General features: G+C 42.5%; 1 non-coding gene across 1 annotated transcript; it reads left to right on the forward strand.

The window, feature by feature from the left end:
• Positions 1–4,352: 4,352 nt before the first annotated feature.
• On the forward strand, positions 4,353–4,459 carry LOC133237072 (U6 spliceosomal RNA). Its single transcript, XR_009733108.1, has one exon. It is a non-coding gene; the product is annotated as a U6 spliceosomal RNA (small nuclear RNA).
• The last annotated feature ends 209 nt before the right edge of the window (positions 4,460–4,668 follow it).

A 4,668-nucleotide genomic window follows, 5' to 3' on the forward strand; every position in this document is an offset into this window, starting at 1 on the left:
TTACATCAGCTCCACCTCAGATCATCAGACATTCAGATCCGGGAGGTTGGGGACCCCTGGTATAAACAATAGAAATTTATATCTCACTGTTCTGGAGGTTAGGAGTCCAAAATCAAAGTGTCACCAAAGCCACATCCCTCCACCAAAGACTCAGACTAGAACCTGTACTGAGCTTCTCTCCTAGCTTCTGAGGGTTACTGGCAGTCCTTGACTTGCAGCTGCATCACTCCAGTCTCCGCCTCTGTCTTCACATGATGGTCTTCCGGCATGTCTACATCTCTGAAGGACCTTCTTATAAGGCACCAGTCATTGGGTTTAGGGCCTACACTAATCCAGTACGACATCATCTTAATGTGGTTACATTAATAAAGACTCTTATTTCCAAATAAGTTCATATTCACAAGTTCTGAGTAATCATGGATTGGGGGGAGGTAAGGGTAACACAGAATATACAATCCAGTACAGGTACAGTAATATTTTCTATACATTTATTTTTATTTGTTTATTTTTTGGCCATGTTGTACAGCATGTGGGATCTTAGTTGCCCCACCAGGGATCAAACCCACGCCCCCTGCAACGGAAGCATGGAGTCTTACCCACTGAACTACCAGGGAAGTCCCTAATATTATCTATGAAAAGTTCAACATCAGTTGCAAATATGACTTTGCATGTTTTTTCCAACAAATAACCTTTTGCAAACTATGGAGCTTACATCAGGTTTGGAAAAACCTGTGGAAATGGGTACCTCTGGGCTGCACTAGACTGCACTGCATAGCTGTAGTCATAATCATAGCACAAAGGAAGCGAGCAAGCAGCTTAATAAGCATGGGTACAGATCGTATGAGAGAATCGAAGCATGCTAATCATAGCTACTCTAGAGATGAGCTAACCGATGCTTTTCCCCCAGCTGAATCCTCAGAGGGATGATGTAGTATTTGTTGATTTTGCCATGTGACTTGTGAAAACAAAAGAGATACAAAGAAGACAAATGACATTGTAATTTTGAGTGGTTTGACTGTAACTGCACATACTACACTAGTAGTGAGGTGTCGTTTTGTCTACTTCTCCCTTTTTAAGGCTTTGCAACATGTTAGACATTTTTCCTGAGAGCATTTCCCACCCCCACCCTCCACCACCCCCATACCAGGTTTCCCCTTTGCCAAAAGTTTAAACGGTTGGTTGGAACCCTGTTCAAATAATGACATAACATCAGGCATAGCACTGAAAACCACTAAAGGGGAGTTTTCATGCCATCTGTCAAAATTGGGTTTTTTTAGACTAACTTCAAATACAGCTTCTTCATGACTTATCAATAAAGTCTGTCCTGAGAAAATCTGGACCTTTAGAATGATCCAGTGAATGGTTCATGCTTATGTATGTTCTATTTCCTATCCAAACCCTCTTGCTAATCTTGAGTAACTTCTTCCTGGACCTTTGATTTCGCTTGGCCAAGAGTGTCTTTGGAAAACCATATATTTATGTACCCCTGCTGATTTAATGAGATCGCCATGCAACTTTAGAAACTTGGAATGACTACATTGCATAGCGTGTATTTCCTTCTATTTTCCATGGAACTTCTTTTTGGACCATGGCAAATGCCACTACATGCCTACCTTGCTATGTGCAAGCAGCCAGTGGATACTTATCCATTCTTTTGCTGCAAACGATGGATGCCAAATTCAAATCTTCCTCTAGATAATTGTTTTCTTTGTGTCTTGCTGTGTTATCGCGTCTTTCCTGCAATTTGTATTTTCTTTTGTAAGACATTTGGATTCTTGTGAAAGTGTTATGTATGTAAATAATGGAAGCAACACCCACACCATTCCTTAGCTGCTGTGGGTGCTGCCACACTTTCTTCTTGTTTTCTTTCTTCTTTCTCATCTTTTTTTTTTTTTTTTAATCACCATAAGAATAGCTCTTAGGAATAGAAATGATGTAACAATCTTAAAGATAAAGTCAGTGCTTTATTATGAATTAGGGGAGAGTAATAAAAATTGGCTTCTCTAGCTGATGGCCGACCTGACGTGGCTTAAAACACAGTAGCAGATGTGATACACTTTGTATAATGTTCCACCACAGATTGAGCAGGGCAAGAGGTATAACACCATAGGTCAAAGTGAAATGGTTGTATGGGAACCAGAGAAATGATTGAGCTTCTGTATGCATTAGCCTGTATTTATAAAGTAAGTTGGCTTCCCTCATAGCTCAGTTGGCAAAGAATCCACCTGCAGTGCAGGAGACCCGGTTCAGTTCCTGGGTTGGGAAGATCCACTGGAGAAGGGATAGGCTACCCACTCCTGTATTCTTGGGCTTCCCTTATGGCTCAGCTGGTAAAGAATCTGCCTGTAATGCAAGAGACCTGGGTTTGATCCCTGGATTGGGAAGATCCTCTGGAGAAGGGAAAGGTTACCTACTCCAGTATTCTGGTCTGGAGAATTCCATGGCCTGTATAGTCCATGGGGTGGCAAAAAGTAGGACACAACTGAGCGACTTTCACTTTCACGTTCATAAAGTAAGTTAGGCCACAAAGATTTTTCTCCACCTTGGAGAAAAGAGCCCAAACTACAAGCTGTGCAAAACAACTGGGCCCATTTGTAGTCAGTAGTCTTCCAAGACTTTCAGGATATCTTTTACCTAAAGGGCTCCAAGGGCAGTGCTTGGAGTTGGCCTACACACACAAGCAGGGCCATGAAGTCCCGGCATCTTAGATGTTAACAGAGAGAAGGGACTGAGTCCTGCCACCCTTGCTCTGTGCTGGCCTCCTTCTCTTTAGTAGGAGACATTTGTGTGTAAGGCAGGCTGAGACCGCATCAGCTCAGGCCCTGGGAAGGGGGAAGAAGCCAAGATTCAGGGGGACAGAGGGGACAGAGCGTGTCTTCAGAAGCTAGCCTGTCCCCAGGAGGCAGCGAGGCAGACTTGTGTGCAGCAGTCAAAGGCCGTGACTAACTCAGATTGAGCCAGGCTACTTGGACATCTGACTGTGAACTCTCTGCCAGCAGAACGCAGTTCTGGGAGAAGTCCAGGTGACAATATTCAAAATCAGGCACAGTTCCAGGTGATCGGGCCAGTCACAGCGGGTCCCCAGCAGAAGTTGAGAAGGGAGTAGAAAATCACATCCTGCGTCCCAGAGGAGGGGCAGTGCAAGCCTCTGGTGGAACGTGAGGACCGCACTGAGGAAACTGGGGTCCTGGCCAGGATCCAATCCCTGCAGAGAACTGACACGCTAGCAGAGAAACTGAGGCCAACTGGAGTCACACGGCTTTGGCCAAAGTGGTAGGAGCACTCTGAGATGCAGAGTCTACAGGAGGAACCAGATTTCCAGGTCTCTAGGCAACCAAACCAGTTTTGTCTATTAATAGGGCTAAGGCTGATGACATTGATCAGGTCTGGCTCAGATTGGCTGGGGGCAACTAAGAGCTTCTGGAACTTGACTGTGCATACGAATTACCTGGGGATCTTGTTAAAATGAAGATTTGGACTGGGTAAATCTGAGTTGGGGCCTGTATTCTGAATTTCTAACAAGATCCCAAGGGATGCTGCTGGTTTTCTAGAATAACAGAACTCAGAAAATCCACACTTGCTGTCATTTTCTCCTCCCCACTTTCTTCCGCCCGCCCCACTGTTCTCCACCCATTTCTCCAGCCCTCTTCCAAATCATGTCTGACCATCTTCTTTTCCTTTCCTTTCCTTTTCCCCTGTTGTCCCAACCCCTTTGATTGGCTGAATTTCTCTGTCAAGATTACCAAAGAATTTCCACTTTGGGATTTCCCTGGTGGGAATCTGTCTTCCAATGCAGGGCTTCAGGTTAGATCCCTACTCAGGGAACTAAGATCTCACATGCCTCAGGGCGACCCTCGCAACTACTGAAGCTAAGGGCTCTACAGCCCACGTGCTACAAGGAAGACCCAGAGCAGCCAAAAATAAAATATACACAGAAATACTGGGGGAGGAGAGGGAGGTAAGGGATATGTGTACAATTTGTGACTGATTCGTGTTATTTTAGGGCAGAAACCAACATAAAATTGTAAAGCAATATTCCACCAATGGAAAAATAAATAAAAAATTTAAAAATCTGACACACACAAAAATAAATAAATAAAAGGTTTCTTCACTTTTAGTCCAAAAAAACCATAAATAATTTTTTAAAAAAACCTTCCATTTAGATGATAGATGGTGCGAGATAACATAGTCAGAAACATTTCCTCCATTTCTAGCACACAACTAAACGCTTTTATGTTTGATAGAAATAACTAGTCCAGATTAATCTCCTTTTTGGTCTCATAAAGAAAGTGAAGAATATGTTACCTTTCTCTCCTAATATAATCCAACCATTACAAGAAAAATTTGTCTGAATGCTCGCTTAGACAACACGTATACTAAAGTTGGAACAGTACAGAGAAGATGAACACAGTCCCTGTGCAAAAATGACATGCAAATTTCTGAAGCTTTCCATATTTTAAAAAAGACATTAAAATAGACATAAATTAATGGAGAAATATACTGTGTTTATGAAAGACAGGAACCAAGATAGTAAAATTTTCAGTTCTACTCCAATTAATCTATAAAAGGAATGCAAATCCAATAAAAATCCCAACAGAGTTTTGGTAAAACCTAATTCTCAAATTCAAATAAAAGAGCAAATGGGCAAGAATAGCTCAGAAAAATTTG

Source organism: Bos javanicus, chromosome 23 (assembly GCF_032452875.1).
Source record: "Bos javanicus breed banteng chromosome 23, ARS-OSU_banteng_1.0, whole genome shotgun sequence".
Taxonomy (NCBI): domain Eukaryota; kingdom Metazoa; phylum Chordata; class Mammalia; order Artiodactyla; family Bovidae; genus Bos; species Bos javanicus.